The sequence below is a fragment of the Cygnus olor genome, chromosome 20 (genome assembly GCF_009769625.2).
Source record: "Cygnus olor isolate bCygOlo1 chromosome 20, bCygOlo1.pri.v2, whole genome shotgun sequence".
Classification (NCBI taxonomy): Eukaryota; Metazoa; Chordata; class Aves; order Anseriformes; family Anatidae; genus Cygnus; species Cygnus olor.
Genome location: NC_049188.1, coordinates 3,413,450 through 3,437,540, shown reverse-complemented (window position 1 = coordinate 3,437,540; position 24,091 = coordinate 3,413,450). Strand labels below are relative to the sequence as shown.

The 24,091-nt window shown below is 45.8% G+C and overlaps 1 protein-coding gene across 15 annotated transcripts in view; it reads left to right on the top strand.

Moving 5' to 3' along the window:
• The first annotated feature begins 10,029 nt into the window (after positions 1 to 10,029).
• Positions 10,030 to 24,091, top strand: part of CLIP2 (CAP-Gly domain containing linker protein 2) — an 80,510-nt gene continuing 66,448 nt past the window's right edge. For 2 of the 15 annotated variants that reach the window (XM_040532891.1, XM_040532885.1), the window contains exon 1: positions 10,706 to 10,798. The gene's annotated coding sequence lies outside the window, so the exon portion shown is untranslated. The other 13 variants (XM_040532895.1, XM_040532887.1, XM_040532892.1 and 10 more) reach the window with 11 other exon arrangements.

Genomic DNA, 24,091 nt, shown 5'->3' with positions numbered 1-24,091 from the left:
TTACACTGACGAGGCATTTGACTGCTTGACAAGGCATTTGACTTCCTCATAGCTTGGTCGGTACAGCCGGAAAATTGGGTAAAAGGCAGGAATATCATTGGAAAATCAAATGCTGAAGCAAAGTGGAGCTTTCTTGAGGCAATAAAGAATTCACAAGCTAAAATTGTAGAGTTGTCTCTAATGGCATCCCATCACACCTGTGTTCTGCTGCATCAGAACAAGGTAACACATTGGAAAGGTCTAATCCTGACAGGGTGAACCTGCAAGCCACAGTACAACAGTGTACACTTGGTGATCTAATTAATTTCATGGGGATTGTTCCTACACATGAATTTAAACCTGCACTTATGAATTCTGCTAATTTGGGGCCTACGTTCCCTATAGAAATTGGCAAACTGTGAGGCTGACATGCTTCCTAGGACCACGTGTTTGGATGTGATTTCACTGCAACTGGTGACAAAAACATATTTCATGTTGGTAGTCGTAGTCTGCTGTGGGCCAGAAGGTTGTAGAGGTGGAATGTGATTGCAAATAATCTTTTGATGTGGAGATCAGACTGGCTTCTTGCAGAGCTGGGTGACAACATGTCTTAGCTAAGCCTATGGCTTTGACAGGCTGCAGGCACAGTTCCAGTGAAAACAACTGCCAAAATGGTTGTGGTGCAGGTTTTGTTTCATGTTGGGGGTGATGCATGCCTCCTTAAAGCCCACACCAGTATGGGAGGAGTATTTTACCCTTCTGTCTTCTGTGTTGCAGACTTGGATGTTTTTTATGTGCTGCATACCTCTCAAAACAATACAGCCAAGGCAGCAATGATGGAATGAATCCAACAAGGTTATAATTTCTTTTCAGATCCTTCCCAGGCTGACCTGCAAACATACTTCGAGATCCATTAGTACAAAAACTGATCTTTGAATACAGTGACGTGATGTTTGTTTCTTTGGAGTGGGTAAGGAGAGTGAAGCTGCCCTGCAAGTTTGAAGTTCTGTGTGTTTACAGGGCTTACCATCTAATATCCTCTTTATTTCATTGTTGGAAACAATGACAGGACAGAGCCCAGCATTACAACTTTCCTTGGCTATTCTTTCCCAGGTACTTCATGTCAGCCCTGTGAAGGGTAATCTGCATGAGCTGGGGATTATGAGTGCAGAAATTGTCAAGGAGTTGAAGCCTGACTATTATTAGGACTTGAAGGTCATAGCAGTATGTCATTCTCAAGGCAATTTTCTCTGCAATTGCAGTATAGTCATGGCTTTATGTTACAACCTTGATGTCACAAAGTATTGATAATCTCTTAAAACAAACCAAGTTGCAAAGAAAACAATGAGATTTGATCACTTGTTAGGTATTTTCAATTTTGGTCAGTGTTTATTGTATGCTTAAATATCATAGCTTTTGGTGTGTTACATAGGTATGGATGTGAGTAGGTGGATTTTTCTGCCATATTTGCATTTACACATCAAATAAATGAATTTTCAGTCTGTTGTGAGGGCACCTGTTTCCATCACATTTTAAGCCCAGTTTGCAAATATTTTTCTCTTTTCTTCCTTTAGCTATATATTTAATTTGCATGCTGGATAGCTGTGACATGGCATAATTCATATTCTGAAAGTATTTTTTACAGAAAAAAAAAGACCCTATTACCCTATTCATTTCTTATTTCCTTTCTTCAGTAAACATCTCTGATAGTAATCAAGTATTCCTGTTATTTTGCCACAAGCATTCTCAGATGTATTGCAAAGAATATAAAACAAAAGGTACAGACAAAGTGCCTACTGGCACTTTTGGGAGACCAGAAGTCTGTTCAGCAAACATCCCATCAAAGAATCTGTCATCATAGGCTTGAAGGCAAGAGGGGCAAACCTTAAGTGTCAGATCAAACTATTACAGAAGTTGTTCAGGGAAGTTTATTTTTAACCAAGACTTAAGGGTTGTCTCATACTTTTTTTTATTCTAATTAGAATTAACATGGCTACAGCTGCAATATAATTATCATTAATTATCCTTAATGTATTCTGGCCTTGTATTCCACAGGTTAATTTAACTTAATTGTGTTTTTCCACTTGTTGACTTTATATTTGTTGCCACCCTCCTCAGATTCTGTTACTTCTAAAGAGGGTAAGTAACATTATTTACCTCTTTCCCTTTGCTTTTTTGTGCCTTCACAACTAACAAGTCGGTATTTTCCACTAGCCAAATCTGAAATGTGTATAGAGCGTTTGCATTGTCTGAAGTTATGACTACAATGCATGCTGGCATGACTGAACCCTGACATTTGCAAAGAGGAGAAAAAAAGCCAGACTGGGCATTGCTCAATCAGTTCATGCACTCAGTGGGCAACGGAGTTCAAAGCTGGGGTGCTCAGCACATTGCTCAGCACATTTGCTTTCTGTTACTGGCCTTGAAGGACTAGAAAATGTGATGCTTGTGCTGTATGTTCTCCATGTGCAGTGTAATGCAATTTTTTTCAGGAATATTGGGTATAATTATGGGGTCCCCTGTTTCTAAACATAGTTCTTCTGTGTCTGTACGCCTTTTGTTATAAACGGAGCAGGTGTGTACTTTATGGGACTTGTGAGGACCGACAGGTTAGTGGCTGCAGTGCACCCTGAGGATCAGGGCTGGCTGTCAGTTCGGCTGTGACTGAAAAAGACTGAGTATCTGCAGCCTTCGTGGAGCTTGCCTGTGACTGAGACAAATATTAGAGCAGGCAACATAAGCTATTTTAACATGTAGTGAACACCTTCAGTCTGGTCAGCTCAAAGCACTTTACAGATCAAGTCAGTATCGTTTTTCCTTGTTCGTTATTAGTGAAAACAGCTGAGGTGGAGGGAGTTTCCATTTCATACCAGCAGTAAAACTTGAGGTTAGATTAGAGTCCAATTTTCCTGCATCCCAGTGTACTGCTCTATTGAAAGCCATGCTGGCAGCTTGTTGAAATATAAAATACAATTCATGCAGTGCAATTAATAAAACTGAATTGGCAGGAAACTAAAGAAGCATGTGTAAATTCCTGGACTTGGGTTATATCATGGCATTTGACTGACAAAATCCACATTATAAGGGCTTTCTGTAATAAATATTCTAAAACAAAAACAAACACCTGGCAAACGGTCAGGCTTTCTCAGTCTTTCCTACACCTGTTTTTGTAAGGCAGGATTTTTGGGAGTCATGCCTGACCATTCTGCCTGGCGATCACTGCAGCAATATCCGGTCGCAGAATGAGGTCATTTGGGGCATTTTGCTGCTCTGCTGTCACAAGACTTGTTATTTCTGCATAAAGAAATAATCTCTTCTTTATAAAGACATCGCGCCGATTCTTTAAACCTTTTAATGTCTTCCTGAGAAATGACAGCTGGGATCAGTAGCTGGTTGAATGGGTTGATGGTGAAAACATAATATGGTGGGAAAAGCGAAATTATATGGTGGATAGTTCCTCTGTACCAGAATAGCATGTTTCTGTTGCAGATGGGCATTTCTGTGGAAGGAGTACAAAATGCAGTTTAACTACCATCCATCCAAGGGACAGGATAGCAGCCTGCTCCCTTGCATCTAAAACGAGATGGGCTGTGGGTTTTGAGCTTTGTATTTATGCTGTGCTCATTACTGGGGTATTTAAGTTAGGTTCATAAGGCTTTTTGGTTGAGACCTTTCCTTAATTAAAAACAGGCATATGTTTGGGGGAAGCAGAGGGCAGCCAGTTGTGCTGTGGATGGCCTCCCACCTTTTCTGCCGTCCTCCTGCCTTACACAAGAAAAGTGCTAATATCCACACCTCGGCTTGGAGCCAGCACAGCTCTAGCAGAGCTCATTAACAGGCTCACTAACATATCAGCTACCTGAGCGACTGCAAATCGGTGGACTGCAGGTGATCCTGCATGAGACTGTCATTTAAACATCTTTACACTGCACTCTTCTGGTCTACAAACTGTTACAAAGATAGTTTCAGGCGCGCTTTTGGATCTGCTGGGGAAGGGTGCTCACGTTAAATTGCAGTGTTGGCGCTCTTTCTGGGGATGGCTTTGCTTTTCTGGAGAATCAAAAGCTAAGGAATGAAGCCGAAGGGCTGGATTTTTCCATGGTCAGTGTCCACACTCAGGCCAGCTGTTTAAACCAGCTGAGTGCATTGCCTGCTGAAGACATTTAAAAAATAAAATAAAAAATCTGTCTTTCCTCCCAGTGTCAAAATTGGAGCTCGCTTCCCTCCCCTTCCCTATTAAACACAGCTTCAGCTGTAGATAACAAAATCTCTTCTAAAGTTCCAGCCACAAATAGGGAGATTTTTCAGCCTGGCTCCCCTCTCTCATCTTTGATCTTCTTGCACACTGCAGCTTGTGCAAAGGAAACAGGATTCTCCTGCCTCTCACAGGCCCTGCACGCTCTGGAGCTCTGGCACTAGAAAACATCTGGTGCTTCTATTTGGCCTGAAATAGTACTGGTGTCAGGACCCAAACAACAAGGAAATAATCTGATTTTTTCATGCTGTGCAGTCTGGCTCCAATTTGTTACAGACCCTGTTCAACCAGGTCAGAGATGATTACGGATGTTCACACACCTGACAACAATAAGAAAAGGTTGGTGGCATGCACTTGGAGCAGCAATAAATGAGGGAGCAATTTTATTTTACATACAAGGAAAAATAATCAGTGAGTCAGAAGTAACTTTGGTTTGCAAAGCACAGAGACAGTTTGGATGGTTTGCAAACTAGCAGTGCTGTTGCATGCAAATGTGATGGTTTGGCAACTGGAAAAATGTGGAGGTGCCCTATCATGACTGATCTGTCTCCTTTTTTATTCTTGAGGATGCACTGAGCTACCCAGGGGTATACAGAAAATTACCAGAGCCTTTACAAAATAGCCTGCTGCTTCATCTAATGATTACAGTGTAGGACATTGTGTTGGCAGGCCAAAGATTGGCTTTCTTCTGACTTGAATATATGTAGAAAAAAATCTGTGAACCGAGTGAGAATACAATGTTATAATGACCAGTCTGGGTGCCTAAGTTCTGTACCCACCTTAGTTGCTACTGAGCTAGAGCAGGCCTTGGGAAGTTAAACTAATCCCTCCCAGTTTTGGTGTCTATGGCTGCAAAATATAGGTGAAGTTTACTCAACTTTGAGGTCAATAGCCATAAAAGTTGTTTGTTTTTTTTTTTTTTAATTAGAGCAAGCCTGGCAGTGCAGCTGTCAATTGTCCTTTTTTTCTTTTCCTAAAAAAAAAAAAAAAGGCAAAGGACAGCCCAATCTTTAGTCTTGATTCAGACACACAACAAGCTTTAGGACAATAACAAAGAAAGAAAATGAAAATAAATATGCAGTACTGTGCTGGAATGGGAGGTCTGCATAGAATGTCTTCTTTGCTATTTTTTTGTTCCCTCCCTCCTCTACCACAAATAAGATGTTATACTTAGTAGAACCGAATACCCCTTCAGCCTCTACGTGTTCTGTACCTTCTATGTTGCTTTCTTTTGGTCAAGTTTACTTGCAGATGCTTAGCACTGAAGTGTGGATGTCAACCAGCATATTTCTGCTTCTGCTGGGTGATCACAGATATAGTATTTTTTCTCTCCATGACTCAGTTTCTTCCTCTGTAAAGAGAAGCTGCTAATAGTCCTCATCATTGTAAACTGTGATATTCTGTCAAAAGACTGACAATAATCTACTGACTTTAGGAAAAAAAAAAAAAAAGCTATTCCAGGTTCTCCACTGCCAGCACGATCTTGTGTAGATCCTTTGGACAAAAGTTGTACCAGAAGACAGAATTTCAGAAGGCCTCCGCTTAAAGGATGTTGAATTTCTCTGAAATCTACTTGCCTTTGGGCTTGTGGATGGGGAGCAGTTTTTGTAATGAAAATTACACTGCTTCAGTTATACAGCGTGTCCACGTTCCTCAGAATAACTGCAAATGCAGCAAGGAGGTTTACTTTAAAAACATAGAACCAGACTGTGCTAATGACTAAATTATACTGATGGTTGAAGTTTAAGTAACAGTTAATGCACTAATTTCAGCATAGGAAATATACTAAAAAAGCAGTAAGAGCTCCTCTTGATCCTCATAATTAATGAGAACTGCCATGATCCCGCAGTATATTTCCACCCACGCTTTCTTTCATGTTAGCAAGTGGGTAGGAATGCACGGTAGTCAACCCAGCAGAAAGCCTTCTTGCAGAGCACTTTGGTTGCATGGTACAAGCCATGCTTGCTCCCATGAAGGGTCCTGGACCCACATCTTGCCCTGTTGTTGAATCCTGGACGATGGTCTGACTTCTTTCAATGAACCAGAACAAGGCCAGGCCTTCAGACCAGAACACATCTAACGTGTGTCTAATTGACATGCTCCCAAATAACCATCATCAGTTGTGTTGAGCATCTCCGGAAGGAAGATGAGTGGAACTCATATCATTTAACTTTAAACATCTCCTTTGACCTAATTCTGGAGTACCCCTGTAATTCATGGGTGGAAACTGTCATTATTAGCAAGCAATTAATCTGCGCTACTTTGGGTGTCTGCAAGATGTTGAGGGGAATTGCACCCCAGTGCCTGTTTCTCTGCAATGTTTACATAGGAAGTCTAGACAGCTGGCTCAGATATAGATGCCCAAAGACAGATAAGAGGTTTCTTTCACCTAAGGAGCTACAACAGAATCTGTTGGATATTAGAGGCCTTGCAGTGGCTCTTGGTTGGGTAACAAATGCCTGAAAATCATGGCGCCACTTGGCTGAACTGTTGCATCTCCGCGAGATCTTAACAGTTGGAGAGCTGTTTACAAGACGTTTCTGAGCTTTAGTCTTGGCCTAGACTGGATAAGGCCTAAAGCAGTTACTGATCCCCAAGATAAGAACTCTTTCAGCAGCTCTGTAATCAAAGAAAAAATAGATTTTCTTTAAATCACTGCTTTCATCTTGTTTCTCCCACCAACGCTGGAATTTTGTGTTATGCCACTGAATGCAGCAGACTATTTGTAGTGTCAGCTTGAATGAACTTACGCTCTTGTGGCGGCTGCACTTCTGAGATGATGGAAGTCGCGTAACTGGAAGTAGACAACAGTGAAGTTGCACAATATTTTCATATGTTGCTGTTTCTGCCACCATTCAGTTCTCAGAGTACATTGGCAGGGAACAGGCATGCATCTAACAGGGATTTCTGGGGTAGGGAAAAGACTGAAGGGACTCAAATCTGAAACTTTTGCTGACTTCTGAGGTCTTCATATCACCACCTCACGTGGCCTGTAGATGCCCTCTGTAGCCTTTAAGAGGTAGCTGTCTTTGGGGGATGACTGCAGGACTGGGGATTTAGGAAGCTTAACCTCTTGGAAAGCAACAGATGACTTGTTTCATCATCTCATGGAGAGGTGCTTTGTCCCTTACTGCTGGGTAATAAAATGGAAAGATGCCTGAATGCTGTGGCTTCTTATCTGCTGTCCTTATTCAAACATAGCAACACAGATAATGGCAAAACACAATATGGTTTTGTTCCTTTCGTTTCCCTAGACGCATGTGAGAGTATTCCCTCTATTTTAATGTTACTTTGACTGCGTAATGCTTCAGCTTGCCAGGATAATTTAGAAGAGAGAGGCTGTGAAGCTTTTCAGTGATCCCAGCAGCTAATGCAAATAGTCACCAAATCAAAATAATGGATCTGTCAAGTAGAGAGGGTTGTGACTATTTGTGAGAAGCCACTTCTCAAAACAAAATCTATATCATATCACTTAAAGTAGGAGGGTAGCAAATGGCAAAAGGTTTGTCAGGCAAATGTGACAGCCCAGGCATGTCAGAGATTGGATACCAGCTTTCTGTGTGTGATAGTTTAATTGAAAGCCGTGGCCCTGCTCACCTGTGTAAAATTAACAAGTCCTCATATATTCATGTGCTGAGGCTTGATTGTCTTGTGTGCTTCTTGTCTGGGATTATCAGTGCAGGGTTGCTTGTCTGCATGCAGCCCCTGTGAATAAATAAATGGTTATCGGGAAATAGCAGTGCCACTCTGCCAAACAATGGGATCTCAACAGTTATTTTCAACCTGAAGCTTTGTTTGGGAAAAGCAGGGGCAGTGGAAGCTGAGTGGGGGAGCACTTGATGGAAAAGACACAAATTTAAGCCTGTGCTCTGGAGCAGCAAGAATGGGTCCTGTGGCCACACCGCAGTGGATGGTCCCGGCTGATCTTTCCCTCTGCCTCTGAAAATTCCCCTGAGAAAGTTTAGTCAGAAAGGCACGCTTGCCAAAATGACTCAAGGAAGTGACTTAAGAGCTGGGAAACTTTTCTGGTTTCATCTCATTGAAGCCAATAAGCTCGATTCTCCTCTGTCTTACATCAGCGTTGCAAAGCCCGTGGGTGTGAGGGAAGCCTAACCCCGTGGTGCAGGCCTGCTGCCTCGGGGAACGCGCCATGCCTGGCACCACAGCCTCTGGTGGTGGGATGCCCCAGGTCACCACTGGGACACAAATATGGTAGTCATTATAATATATGGCTATCTGAACAAAGGAAGTATAGTGGTCGTCGTAATATATGGCTATTTGAATGAAGATCCCTTGGGATGACGGTGTTTTCAAGAAGAAAGCAGGCCCTGGGCAGCCTGCTCTGGTGGTTGGCAACCCTGCCCAGAGCAGGGGGGTTGAAACTAGGTGTTCTTTACGGTCCTTTTCAACCCAGGCCATTCTATGATTCTATAAGAAAAAAGTGCTTTTAAGATTTGAGCCTTCTGCTTCTGAAACGCAGAGGTGATGAGCAACGTGCCAGCTCTTGATGTCGCGTGTCGGAGCTGGGCACTGGTCCTGCAACAATACGAACCTGAGGGCAGGAAATGGCATCGAGCCAAGGGCTACTGGCCGGCAAAACGTAACCCCAAACTTGCTGACCTTCTTTGTCATAACGTAGACGTAGGACGGTAAATTAAATGTTTACATAGGGGTTTTAGCAACAAGAACAAATTATAGAAGATAGAGCAGGAAATTGTGCAGTTGATCACAAATGACAAGGTTTAATTGCTGAGCTGTATTAGATCTGAAATCCATCTGAAAACATTAGTTATTTTTTTTTTTTTTCAAAACTGCTTTAAATTTACACTCCCCCGCCTTACAAAATGCCAGGCTGTGGGCAGCACTTCTCATTGGTCTCTCTGGAGCTAGCAAAGGGTGGTCACCATCACCACTAGCATTGCAATAAGTGGAAACCCTCAGACCCGAGGATGTGAACTGGCAGAGCTGGCAAGTCAGGGGTGAAGTCTGGTGAAGCTCCTTCTCCTGTTGGAGTCCAGAGAAGGACTCAAGAGGCACCTTCTCTTGCAGCTCCTTTCTCCTGGTGACACGCTGTCTCCCTAGGCAACTACAGATTAGAGAGGAGACAAAACATCTTGCATCCAAAACCGCAAAGCACTGACTTGGGTCTGGATGTAGGAAAATACCAGGGAAGTGGAGCGAACGAACAGTTGAAGCAGAGGCGTCGCTGTCGGGTGCTCCAGGTCCTATTTTTGGTTGAGACCAGCCGTTTCGCTTTGCTTTGGCTTCCCCTCCGCAAGATGGAAAATTAGGCTGCTCATGGCTGGATTGTCTTGCTGAGGCTGTCAGCTCTCATCATCGGGATGATGCTCTCTTGACTTCTACTGCTGCTTCTCTGCTCTGCTGCCTGCACATCCTTCACTTGCACTTCTATCATGTTTTCCTGGGCTCTTGCTGGGGATGTAGGGCAGAGTCAGGGCACCAAATTACAAGACCATTTCCAGGTGGGACCCTACTCCTCTGCCACATGGTTTGTGGCCTTCCACTGCAGTGTCTGATGTGCAAAGTCTGGTGCTGCCCTTCGGGCACTCGAAGGTGGCTACAGAGCTTGTGATGTGCATTGCGTGGAGTCGTGGCCCTTGCACAAAGCACTTTCTTTCCCGTCCAAGTTAAAGATTCAAGGTCAGGCACAGGCACTAGATACGACCCAGCGCAGGGTGTTTCCACCTGATGTCAGCCCCGTTATGGCTCTGGGAGTGAGCAGGAGGCGGTGAAGGACTAGTGATGCTATTAGCTCAGCCCCCCCTTCCTGCCATTGAATGAATGAGTTCCCACAGGCTGCAGGTGCTTTCGCTTTGCAGCGTGAAAATCAGGGCTCTCTCATTTTTATTTTTTTTCCCCCAGGAAGCACCTCCAGCCCTTCCTGCTCTCCCCGCATCCATCCCATTTGCTAGGATGTAAATTGGGGTGCGCTCAGCGCCCCTCCCTCCCGGAGCCCAGCCCCGCGGCCACGAGGGAAGGAGGGAGGGAGAGAGACCGCATCCCTGCTGAGCCAGAGGTAGGCTCGGCCGCTATTATTCTTATCCTTCCCCTCCCATCCCTTTAGGAAAGGGCTGCAGGCAGCAAACCTTTTATTTTCCTTTTTTTTTAAAAAAATTATTTTTCCTTTTCTTTTCCAATTTATTATTATTATTTTTTATTTTTTTAATTATTATTATCGCTTATTTTTTCGCCTCGGAAGGGAGGTTTTCCCAGCCGGAGGGAGCCGAGCCCTCCGCCCGCTCCCCGCAGGGCGGCCTCCAGGAGGAGCCTCCCTCCCGCCCTCCCGCTCCGCTTCCGCCGCCTCCGCGGCCCGACAACCACAAAGATTTCGGCGGGGGGGGGGGGGGGGCGCGGCTCGGGGCCTTGCCGGGCCCCTCCGCGCGGGGATCGCTTCGGCTCCGCTCGGCTCGGTTCGGCCCCGCTCGGGAGGGGTTCGGCGGCTCCCCGCGGGGAGGGTAAGGGGGGCGCCGGGCGGGGGCTCGGCGGGGAAGGGGCGGCCGCGGCTCCCGCAACAAAGGCGGGGATGGACGGAGGGAGCCGAGGGTGGGTCGCGGCAGCTCGTCCTCGGGGTGGGGAGGGGAAGGCGCTGCCCTGCCTACGGGGTGGGTTTTGGGGGGGGGGGAGGGCTCCCCCCTTCTGGCTCTGCAGCCCCCCTGAGGAGGGCACCCATCGTGGAGGGGGGGGGGGCGGGGGGGTGCGCGGTCACCTCACGGATGGGGGGCACCCAAGGGGCTTCAGCACTGGGTGGCAGCGCTGTAGGTGGGTGGGGGTGGTCCCGGGGGGGTGCCGGTGGTCTGTGGGGTGGGGGTGGTCTGTGGGGTTTGGGTCACGGTGAACGTCTCGCTCCGTCTCTGCTGGGAGCAGCCGGCCCCGCAGGGCCCGATGCCGGGGAGATGCAGGTAAGGGGGGGGGGGGGGGGGGGGGTCGTCAGCAGTCAGCGCCGAGCGAGTTGGGGTTTGGAAACGGGAATTTTCTTTTGTCTCTGGGAAGCCTGGCGGCTTGCTGGGCTCCGTCCTCTCGCTGGCTTTTTGTTCTGAGCGATCCAGGTATTGACACGGTCTGCGTGCTGAAGGAACGGACGTGGTGGGTTTTTTGTTTCTGTTGGTGTGATGGTGAGATGTGCCCTTTGGTAGGGAAGGCCCAACCGGGGGGGCTGCCGGCATGCTTGCGAATGAATGGCAGGATGGACCGGGCAGGTCCTGAGCCCCTCGCGTCTCCTGGTACGGAGCAGCGAGCAGCCTGCCTGGGGAAGCATCCAGGGATGGAGCAGAGGCCGGTGGTGGTAGCTCGGAGCAGCCAGGCAGCTGCAGCTGTGCTGGGAAGCGCTGCAGACAAAGCACCGTGTCGGTGCTGCCCGGGGCTCGCTGCTCTGTTCGGTGTCAGTCCCGCAGGCCTGCCAGCCCCGGCTCAGAAACCCATCCTGCTGGGGCGGATGCTGAGTTTCATCAGCCCAGCCGTGCGTTGGCTAGGAGGGTTTCCGTGGGGTGACTTGCATTTCGAGAAGGATTGGTCAGTGTGTGGACAGAAATATGTTTGGGGTGCCTGTCTGGGTTTGTTGGCTTTAGTTCTTCTGCCTCCTAGACAGCGTTCCTGTGCCTTGTGGTGCTCCGAGAGAAAACGCTTTAATCAGCAGCCTCATCGGTCCCCCCAGTCACTGCTGGGGTTGTGGTACATGGCGCAGCTGCCTGGCTTGTTCTTGAACTTGGGTCGCTCCAAGAAATTACCTGCCTGCTGTTAGAGCCCGCCAGGAGTGGGGAGGAGAGGGTCTGCACTGAGCAGCTGTGTTCTCACGAAGAGGTGTCACTGCGTGCCAGAAATCACCTGAGAGCACAGGAATTCAAAGTCATGGCTCTGAGACAAGCCATGAGTTAAAAGGTTAGCACCAGCCACTACAGGCTTGTCAGGGAGAAGTGGTGCTGGAACCAGTTTATCGTCCCAGGAGCGCTCGTGTGGGGGCCTGCCTTCAATTATGGGGAAAAACTGTGTTTTAAGGGATGCTCTTGGGGTACGTATGGACTGGATTATCTGCTGAGGTCAGGGGTTGGTATGTGGTTCTCTCTGACTTCCCGCTGCCTCTGGCCTTGGAGGCTGCCCTAATTTATGCCAGCAAGTAGCAGTTCCTGGTGCGTTTCCTCTTTCTCTCTGCTCGTGCTCTTTCACTGGCAGAAGAAACGATGAAGGACCCAGAGGGGGATTTTCCAGTGCTGAGGGATGTGGCTGTGTAAGAGTATGCACCCCAGTTCTTCTTCCCTTGTGTTACTGGCTGGATAAAATGGGTAAGGGCATAGATTCCACCTTCTGCTTGAGGTTGCTGGTTTTAATTATGAAAACGCCTCCTCCGTACTTGAAACTCAGGCGGAAATGAATACATCTTTTTTTTTTTTTTGTCCTCATCAGGATTATGACAAAGACAATATATAATGCAGACTCCATCCCCTGGCTGCATGCTGTCGGTGCCGCTTTGCGGAGCGTGCACAATGCGTGGCAAGCTTTATATACTGACTTCTAAAGCTCTGGGAAAGCCCAGGTACAGGTAGCTGGACCCGAGCACGACTTGTTGCTAACCTCTGTTAGACACTGGTATGGACTTACACAGACAGCAGTTATAGTGATATCTATTTTTGTCATAAATATCTTTTATAAGTATCTTGTGACCTGTTTTCCCCTCCATCTCCCAAGGGCTCTGAGCACAAGAACAATCAAGGAAGTTGCTGAGAAGGGCCAAGAAAATGTTTTCTAGTGCTCTGTTGCTGAGTTAGATGGCCAGCAATGTCTCTCTTGTTCTGTTATCACTGCTCTCATGATATTTACAGCAGAGTTTCAGGTCTTAGCTGGTTGAGAGAGCGCCTTGGTTGATGTTACTGGGAAGGTGGGACCCCAGCAAGACTGGGGCTTTGTAGTACTGGTCAGTTTCCTAAACCAACCAAATGAGGTCAGTCACTGAATGAAGGAGACAGGCTGTCAGAGGTCACTCGAGAAGCCCAGGTAGGAGAAAGGAATTGGATGTGGCGTTCCTGAGTCCTCCTCTAGTGCTGCCTTCTCCACATGCTGTCTTTTCTGTCCCACATCAAAGCTCTCATCCTTGTGGCTGATGCTGATGAACACGGAAGCCAGTCAGCGCATTGCTGCACAAAGGCTTTCTCTGCCATACCACCATGCTCTCAAAGCGTTTGCTTGTGCTCAGCTGAGAGTACCCCGCATGCCATGTTTGTGTGTTGTACTTTGTTAACCGTGATGATAAATGGGGCAAATCAAATTTGCTTCCTTCGTATTTGGCTTTAATTTCTTGCTCTTATTACTGTGCAGTTGTGCTCTTGCCGTAGCTACCAGTGGGAAAAATGACTTCATTGCATGTGACTCTGAGTCTGGCACCTCAAAGTAATACTTACTGCTATTCCTGAAGAAAACAAAGAAACCTCATTTAAAAAGGAAAAAAGGCAGTGTTTCTGCATCAGGCTTTTTGGAGCCCATTCCCATGCTGTGGCACTCTTTTCGTCTTTCTAAATGAGTGTCTATAAAATAAGCTGTGGTTGTTTCAGAAAGAGCGTAAGTAAAGAAAGATGTGTGAAGAAATAAAACGAAGCATTGTCATGTTTTGTTATCGCAGCTTCATTTTTTATTTTACTTCAGACTGTTGCAATGAAATAAGATGTTGACTTGGATCAGAGCTGAAATTATTTGCTGCTTTCCTTTCAGTGACTTATTTTTATTATGCTAAGCCTTACCTGCCTAGGTGGTTGTAGGGAGATGTGGTACAGACTGGGGAAATGCCTTGCTGGGGGTTCTGAGCCAGCACTACGTCCCCTTCTCCCCATCCCTATCTGTGCTGAAGCACAAAGGGAGTTTGACGTTTGCTTGTTTTGCTTTGAGAGTTAACGTTCTGAACTCTAATGTTGGCTCTCTTGATGACTCCATTTGCGCCTGGGAAAGTCAACTGATTATTTTAAAAATGTATTTATCCTCTGTGTCTATAAACTAACACTTCAGAAAGATTTCCCAAGTCTTTTGATGTGCTGGATGTTAAGAGATAATGGTGTCCAATAGAGTTGTGTTCATCTCTGCTGCTGCAGTTTTTTGAGTGATCTTGGGGAAAATCTTTTCTGTCTCTGTATCAATTTTTCCCAGGTGCAAAATAGGTGTTGTAGTTCTCACCTCCTTTGAAGTCTGTGAATGAAAAGCTCTGCAGGCGTTGGATATTTGGGCCTTGGAACTTAGGTGCTTTTCAGCTGTGCTTCCCCACTCAGTTCCTTTAAAGATAAGGCAAATAAAATTGTATTGCTACTGCCAGAGCTCCTGGTCAAAAGGAATGCTGTTTTCTTTCAGTGAATAACTTGTGTAGTGCAGGGATATTGGCTATACTGGAAGGAATTCACAAAAATTTGGGGTGGCATTGAGGTAATCTGATCCATCTGTCTGTTCCAGGTCTTCATTGCTGGCATTCAGGATGGAGGTTTGAAGATGTGTGTGTGTATATATTTATATGTATTCCTTTATCGTGGGCACTGAGGGAGGTTTTACAGCCTCTGTGGACAGTCTAGCTCAGAACTAACGTTGTAGTTAGAGCTGTGCAGTGTGCATCTTTCCCTTTTAGGTTGTTGTCATTGTCACTGTGTATCTGCCCTGTTTGTACAAAGGACCGGTACAAAGGTGTTTAATCGACGCAACCAGCACAACTTTTTTTGCAACGTGTCTGGGAGAAGGCTTCCAAACCAATGCACATGCTTCTGGCATAGTCACTAACAAAGGCTTTCTCTGGCTGATCTGTTCTTTTTCTCTCTTTGACATGCTCATCTCCCCTTTATTTGTTGCATCATGCTCCGAAAACTTCTGTGTCCGCCAATTAGTGCTGGAAACTTTTCAGCAATCCCAGGCAGCTGCCTGTTGAAACAAACTGCACTTTCCCATCCCTCGCAAACACTCCCCTTCGCGACCTGCAGGCACATCCCCTGGATGCAGAAGCTGTCCTGGCTGCTGAGACAAAGCTCCCTAGGAAAGGAGGCCTTTTGTGGAAGATATGGAGAGGCAGCTGCATCATGAGATGTATGTCATTGGCTATTTGTATTTGTATTTTGTATTTGCCTATGTGCAATACTGCCTCATTGGCTCTTGTCAGCCCCCTGCATGAAGCCTATCCTGGTGATTAAAGCCTGCTCCTTAGCTATATTTAGCTTATAGTTATTTGTTTTATAACACAGAGGTCCTCGCTACGCAAACTGGAGTAGGTCAATCTGCAACCTTGAGGAAGTACTTTTATTTCTCTGGATGCGTGCTTCCCAGCTGGAAAATTTGGGATGTTCTAGCTGGTGATCAATCCACCAGCATTCCCAATGGAGATTTAATGACTGGCAATAGGGCAGAAGAAGTATTTCCCAGCCTGGAATGATGGGATGTTTCTGCCTTTTTGTACTTCATCGTGTCTTCTGCTCAAGTGAGCCTGCTTAGCCCCATGCTGTCAGTACTTCCCAGAGCCCAGGTGCCTAATATGAGATGGAGTTGTACTGCTTTGTAGGGCTGCACTGCCTACGTATTCCCATTGAAGCATTATGGGAAACACCTTGACCAGGACCGTGGAGGAAGAGACATCTCTGAATCCACAAGATTAAACCACCGCAATGTGGCAGTTTATTTGCTCTGTGGAGGAATATAACGTTTGGTGTTATGAGCATCTAAATCTGGAATAAGAAACTAGGTCTGTACTTGAAAGAAGATATGGAAAGCATAGTCTGTTTCTTGCGTTTGCAACCTGGAGCACGTATAATAGACTGAAGGAGCAAAGGCCGCTGGATTGCTGGAGTTAGAGCTCTTGTGTGACTGCTCGTGGCCTCTTGCAAGAGGCTGCTCAAATGTCTGCTGAAAGGGCAGGCTTGTGTGGAGTGCGCTGCTGAGACGGGAAGGTGATGTTTTCCCTTATCCAGTTCATCTTTTACATGTCTATTTACGTAGGCTTTTACTGGGATATATGAAGGAGCTTTTTGAACTTGCTGAATCTGTTACATAGGAAAGAAATCTATATTTAAATGTGTATGTGTTCCAGTAAATGATACTGGCAATGGCAATGCCTCCTGTGAGCTTAATCTTGATGCATCTGAAGCATTTGCAAGCATGTTTCTTCCCTCTCCCCCCGTTATCTCTGAATCCCCCAACACATTGGCTCAGCAGTAGGAAGGTGTGGGCGCGCTTCCAGCACGCTAACGTGGCAATGTCAGTCAGATGGGTGCTTTTGGGTCATCATATGGTTTGGGTTTGTGAAATGCTATGATAGTTTCTGCCCTAGGGTGCTGGAAACTTATGTATTGCCTTTGCTAGAAGAGGTGACAGCTCAGTTTTTGATCTTCCTTTTTGTTTGAAACCGGACCGGTCTGCGTTAGAGACATCGAGACAGCGCTCCGCATTACAGCGTACTCAGGCTGTTGCCTGCAACTGCTCTGTGCTTGCTTGGCTAGATAAGATTATATCTTGGCCTCCTTGGAAAATCATGCTTGTGGTCTTGCTTGCGTTAGAGGAGAGATTAACGACACCTGCGGTATGTAAACAACCCATAGGTTGTAGGATGTATGTAGGTTGTATGTAGGCTGGTGTCGTCTTGTTTCACCCTAGAAACAGTCTCTAACCTCCTCTGGTACAGGTAGCCATCCTATGGCACTGCTGTGGCTCGTGTGTGTGGCTCAGTGCCCAAAGGCATTGAGCTGTAGGATCTCCTTCTCTGCACGTGGTACAATACAAAGTGACTGCCTCTGCGAGGCAAATCGCAAGGTGCAGGTGAAAGGAACCACAAGGCAGAAGGTGATAGTGTAACGTGACTGATAAGGATGCTACTTGATCCAACTTGCCAAAGTGATTATGATTTTAGGTCATTAACAGGGCCGCAGTTTGAATAAGAGATGTGTTTCCGTTTGTGTTAAGAAGTTTGTGAGCTGTCTAACTCCTAGCTCTTCTCAGTGCCTTTGTACTGGGGTTCTGGGTGGTAAAGAAGGAAACTCAGACTAATGCATACTGGCCAAATGCAAACTTTATAGGTTACTGGCCTCCCTGTCTCCACCACTGGTTATGGGGGGAGTTGTGTAGCTGTGTTGGTGTCAGCTGTGGTGCAGGGAAGCTGCAGTATTTGTAGAGGCTTAGGTGAAAGCAACAATTAGTGCATGTGGCCAGGGGTCAGCTCCTTCAGGGGGAGGCTGAGTGTGGGCTGGTGAGGAGGAGGAGGGTGCTGCAGGGAACTACGCAGCGATGGAGAGCGGGAATGCTTGATGGCAAGCAGGATGCTCGAGTACAGGTGGAAGGGATGGGGCTTACACAGAGCCTTGGTGCTCCAGAGAGAAAGAAGAGTTTGGCTCCTCCGTAGCATCTTTGGTGACTTCGTATCCCTTGATACGTATCAGTGGTGTAGCTCTTCTGGTTATGAGGTTGGTACTGTTGTTGTCACCCCTTGTATTTTAAGGAGCCTGCTAACCCCTCTGGCAGAAGAAAAGGGGAGTCCTGGCTGTCAGTGCTGCATTTCGTCCATCAGACAGTGCTTTGTATTTCATTTCTATCACGCCTCCTGCTGTGTCAGCTTACTGTCAAGGGTCACGGTGTGAGGATGGGTTAGTTACTCCTCCTGCTTTTGGGAGCAGTTGCTTTGTTTGAAGGAAGGAGGTTAGCTTTCAGTATTTGGCACAGAGACTGTCCGAGGCCTGGTGAGACATCTGGGATGCAGACTGCATTTTGGGTGCCTGTGTTTATAACAGACTGACTTCAAGTGATGCAGGTTTAGAGCAGGTCTGCAGAGATGAATGAGGAAATGGTGAGTGTCATCTCAGGACCTCTTGAAATGCAACCTTTTGGTTGCATTGGGACAGTCAGTGTTGCACAGAGGGCAGAGCAGGTACATGGACAGAAAGTAGGCTCGAATAAGTCTGGCCTACCAAAATCCAGCCAGCAAAGACTAAAACTAATGCCACAGAACTGCTGGAATGAAAACCTTGTAAGGTAGCTTCATAACTAAAGGAAAGGACTTGCAGCAGTTGCAAGTTAGGCTCTTCCCAGCTTTCATCCCTGCCTGAAGTTTCACCGCCCTGTGTATTGACAGGGCCAATTTTTGCTTTTTGGGGCTCTTCTGGGAGGGCTTCCATAACAAATGTTGCACCTACAGAAGCAGTGCCCTGCGGCAGGGCTTTGCTCTTGTTCTTGCTACAACAACCAGGTCTCCTCTGCATACCCAAGTGCGTTAAATGTGTCACTGCATTAACGCCATGCCTCTTCCTACAGCACTTGAGGTGTGTTTGTGGGGGAATATGAACATCTCGGGCAGCATCAGTGGAGCACAGCGGGGTATTTGGTGGTAAGCATGGTGTGTCCCAAGGGAAATACTGTCTGTCACACCAGAAATGTTGTGCTCTGCTCCTGTTTTCTCTGTTTTCTTTAAACTTGCCGATAATTTGGTCAAAACTGGTACAGCTACGCTGCAATCAGACAGGCTGTCATAACACCACGATGAAAAGGAAGACAAAATTTCTAGTTTTAAAGAACTTCAATGTGCACAGAAAAAGAAGGAACTAGCAAGACTAGCTGCTTTCTATTTTCAGCTCTTTGTTGCGCCAGCCTTTTAGTTGCACTGTACAAACCAGGGCTGGCCTGCAAAAAAAAAAAAAGCCTTGCTTGCAGGTGCAGGTCATAAAAAAAAAAAAAAGGGGGTGAGAAATCTAGGAGGGAGAGACCTGGTCCTGGTTTTGTTTCATAATCAAAGTCCTGGGCAGAGGTTAGATTACTGAAGTGCACAAATCAAACTCTGTGTGTAAAGTTGAGTTCCTGTGAATAACAGATGAAGTGCCAGGGTGAACTTTAATGCTGCATTAAATCAAGGACTCATCAGCCAGGAAATTCCAAAAGTTCAGCTCCTTCTGCAGCTTCGCGAAGGGTGCGTGGCAGGGCTGAGTTACAGTAGGGCTCATATTTAATGGCCAAAATGGTTTCTCCAGTGGTAAAATACCAAGCCATTATAATGGAATATGTTTATCACGTGTCATTGCCTTTCTTGCGCTGTCTGCTCTTCTGGTTTTGTCTTCTTTTTTTCTCCCAGACACTGCTTATGACAGATAACACTGCCTGTGCATAGAGAACTTGGATTTTGATGCTGCCCCTCGAATTTCATAGGAACCTTTCCATCGAGTAGAGTAGCCACTGGATCAAATCTGAATGGCTCTGTTACCAAGTCCGTCCTTGGAGGGTAACAGTTCTGAAATCTCCGTGTCTCTTCTGTTCCCTTCCCATGGGAGCTGTGCAATTTTGGTGTCATGCCCCTGTTTATTTCTGCAGGGACACTGTCCCCTGCCTCCAGGGCTTAATGCCAGGGAGCAGAAACTCCTTTAGTTCCAAGCCCTTCCCTGAGATTTTTCCCATAAATTAGGGAGAGTTTTGCTCTGCAATTAATACAGAATTGTTGCTATCTACAGTATCACTCTTCAGTAGGCGTTTTGCCAGCGTGGGGAGTGTGAGCTCATCAGCAAGCCCATAATTACTCCCCACTTTGTTTAGGATGCCTTCCTTCAAGGTCCTTTGTTTTCTCCCACTTTGCCTCAGGTTTTACATTGTGGTTTTTAGTTACAGAATGCAGTGGGGTGCTTTTGTATGTTCTTCCTTTTAACAGCCTTTGTTTTATACCTAAATCATAGGATGAGTCTATCCTAATGGTTAGAACTGGTTTTAAGGCTTTAAATAGAAGGCCTCTAGGCTTTCCCTTTGCGTTCCGTGCTAATTATTATAAAATTTGAGTGAGGAAGAAAACTCAACACAGGCTTTTTTAGAGGTTAATCTTCGGGAGATGTAAGGGAAACTGCGTAGCGACAGCAGAGCTCTCTGGATGAGGAACCTATGTGAGTTCTTAAAGTGTAAGTAGAAAAACTGGTGGCTGGCAGAGGGTACCGGGATCCCTTGGTTTTTCCTGGTGTGTAACTGATGGCAGTACACTAATTTTGTTCCTGAAGTACTCTGCCTGTTTCCTCTAAGGGAGAAGGAAATGTTTTCTTGGGAGAGGAGTCTGACCTTAATTAAGAATGAGGGTCTCTTATTTCCTCAGTGCCTCAATTAAATGAAAGGATTTAATCCTAATCTGACATGTGCTTCAGAAATAGTTTGCTGATTGCTTGTCAGAAGAGTAACTAATCAGGGAAGTGAGAAGGGATGGGATGATTACCTTGGATCAGATGGAACATCTTAAGGAATTAAAAGATAAAAATTGCCCTTTCTTCTCAGCATAAGCTTTTTCCCTACTAGCAAAGCTGCACTTTGGCTTTATCAGATCATCATCTTTATGTTGACTGGATTCATTTCCTGTCCTTTTTGCAGAAGAGTGAATGGTTTAAGTCTGGCCTTTGGATTTTGCTTTCAAGGCAAAATTCTCTTCTTAAATCCCCAGCCTGTCTCTGCAGCCTGGCCAGTGCTGTCAGGGTCATGAGCCTAGGGCACCAAATCTTAACCTGTACTTGCCTATGGCATACAGTCCGGGCAGTAACGTCTCCTCGAGTAACGACTCTAGGAGCTTGAGCTTTGTTACGTGAGAATCTCACTTTTCTCGGGAGAATAGTGCGCAGAAAAGCGTGAAAACATGAAATGGATGCAACCCAAATGCTCAGAAACAAGAAACAAAATAACTTTATATAACTTAATATAAGATACCAGTGCCTTTAGGCCAGTAGAGGTTTCTTTTATAAGGTCTAATAAATGAATGCAAGCTGACACTGAAAGCTTTTTGCCTTTGTCTTGTGTGCTTATTGTTGGAGTGCATGAAGAGCTCCTCCAGTTATCAGCAGACCCAATCTGTCTCCAGCAGTTGGTTTTCAGGGGTGTGTTGGGCTCCAAATACTGTTTTCAGCATTCACAGTGGCTGTTGCTGAAGGTTTCTACAACCAGTAACGCTGTGATCAAACCCAGAAGCTGTTGAATGCTTTGTACTCCTTCTGAAATATTAAGCCAGAACATGGGTAAAAAATTAGGTCCCTGCGTTTGTTTAATTCTCCTGAATGTACATGCAAAGGATGCGTCCAAACCAAAGTGCTGTTGGACTCAGCTACGCATTGTGTGGCAGCATGTGGGATTGTTTTTCCTTCCTGTAGAAGATGGGGATTTACCTTGTAATCATAAAATACAGTTTCCATTTCTCCATATGGAGTCGCTGTTATTACATTGTCAGAGCAGCTGCAGGCAGAATTCCTGGACTTTCCAATCTTTGTCTTTGTTATTAATGTAAGAGTCTCTGCAAATTCAGCCACACCATCATTTATAATAGCCCTGAAAATGGCTGAAACTCTTCTTGTGTTCTCTCTACTTGCAGACGTGCTCCCATAGGGCTGCACGTGAAAACCCTGGTGTTCCTCATCCTCAGTGTGCATATGAGGAAAGCTGGCTTAGTGTTTTAAATGAGGGCACAAACAATTGCATCACAAAATATCTTAGATGGGAGTAGGTAAAAACAGGAAGAGGTTATTATGCAAGCCTTTTTCTGTCCAAATAGCTGTCTTTTAAGACTCTGATTCAGGATTGAGCATGAGTCAAGATTGTTTTTAAGCAAAAGTGTTCTACTGCTGCTCTGCATTGTCTTTGCCTGTCGTTAACCCTCCATGCAATGTGACAACCTTGCTTTCCTTCACTCTGGTAACTAAGCACTTTATCTTTTTTATAGGTCATGGTCCTGACAAGGCGTCTGCGTGACTGACTGCAAACTTAAATTCACATGCAATAAATGAAATCTTACAAATTTAGAAAATTAGAAACCTAAATTTTGGCACTTAGGCTTTTGGCCACATATTTAATTAAAAAACAACTCCGTATTTCTCTACAAAATGTTGTAAACACTCATCTATTTGAGCAGTGCTCACCTACAGTCAGCTGAGCTCCACATGGGCCTGCATTCAGAACGGAGTCCCTGTGCCTTGCCTAGGGTTTCATGGTGGGTAAACACTTCTGGCATCTGGATCCATCCAGAAGGAAGCACCAGGCACAGGATGGGATTCAGGCCAACCAGGGATTCCAGGTGTCTGGAAACTTGTTCCTGCATTTTGCAGTTGTTTCATTCAATATGGCGAGGTGAACAGATCCTTAGGCTGTCATTTACCCATGAGGGTTTCCTTTTAGGGAGTGCATTGAGTTTGGGGGCATGCTTTGTTGGTTTTCCCATCTTGAGTTGAATGGTATTGCATGTGGCAAGGAGATATCCATGTGCCTTGTTGAGGGTAGGAGGGATAGATGAAGGAGAAAAATTATGGACAAACTGTGCTGCCAAAACTGACAAAGGCTTCCAACCCCGTTTTGTTATTCCTCTATACCGTTTGAGGAGTAGTTGATGTCTAAGAACCTCCACTTGCTTTTCTGTTTTTGTGTGCTGTCCTAATGCTGGCCCGTTTTGTGGAGACTTTATGTATCCAGATGTATTACTTCTCATGAAAGGTATTTTCTTGAGGCCTTTCTGTACTTAGCTGAGAGCTGTTCTCCATTTTGAATCTGAGCCTAGGTGACTCAGATTTGGCTGTCCCCTTTTCTGAAGGAAGGATGGGGAACAGAATGTTTTGGTCATTTGAAGCAGGCTTTCATATTGTGCATTCCTGGGATGTTTTTCTTGGTTGTGGGAACACACAGAGCCATTCATCCTGGTATGAAAAGATTGCAGGAAGAATCTAGCACAGATCTAGAAGATCTTTGTAGTCCGCCTCATCTTCGAAGAGGACGAAGCAAAACAGAGTAAGCTGAGCTGATGGCCCTGAAGTATCCACAGGAACAGTTGGCCTTTTTTTTTTTTAACCTTGTGTCAGGAGAAAGTCCCATTTCCGTGAAGTTATATTGGAATGGTAAACCTACAGCCTGTGTAGGTAATGTAAGGAATAGGGAAGAAAAGATGGCTCGTTGCTTATGTCACATGCAGCAGTGCATTTTGCGTGTGCTCAGCATCTGCTCTGGAGGCAGATTTTTCAGGATACTGTTAACAGAGGGGGACGCTGTGGATATAATCCAGGAGCTCTGAGCACGTTGTTGTCTCTAATGGAGCAGGACAGTGGCCTGTGGAGGTACTGGCCTACATCCCAGGCCTAGGATATTTCTGCAGCCCAAAAGCTGCACCGCATGCTTGGGAGCTAACGTGGGACTTGGCTGGCTGGGGGCAGTGCTGCCCTGGGTGGTGAAGATGAGCTAATGGCATAATTTGGAAGAGCCCCATGCCCGGATTTCATAGTTTCCTGAAAATCTGCTCATATATTTGTATGTAGAAGTGTGTTTGTGGGGGGGAACTAGGGCCAGAGAGGGAGTATCTGTCCATAGCAGTGTGTGTAGACTAGAAAATGTCCATCCTCATTTCCCTGTGTGATAATGTGAGTGTGCAGGTGTACCTCATACCCTATATACCCTGTTTCCTGGCTACAGCTACTGGAGATTGGAAGAAAACCTTTTAGATGTATGAGTTAACCCACATTTAACCCACATCAGACTCCTACGAACTGACGCTGTCTGAACTGACACACAGTGAGCATAACCAGGCCCAGGGCACTTGGGTGCGATGCAGGCTGGCGCTTCAGATGCTCCTTGAATTTGGTGTGTGGCACGGAGCCCCTAGTGAGTATGAACGTGCACTATCGTGGCGATTGTATGGTGGAATAAAAGAAGCTCTCTGCTCGGAGGGTAGTGTAATTCACAGCCTGTGGAGTTCATTTGTTTTTCAGCATCAGTCTGTTGAAAGCAAATGTGTTTGCTTAAACATTTCTGGTGGAATTTTTCATGCCGTGGGAATGCACTTCCTCTTATTTCTCTCCCCCTTGCGTAAAAATAAAATCCAGTCATCCTGAGAAGGAGCAGAACAATATCCGGTGACTTGTGTGG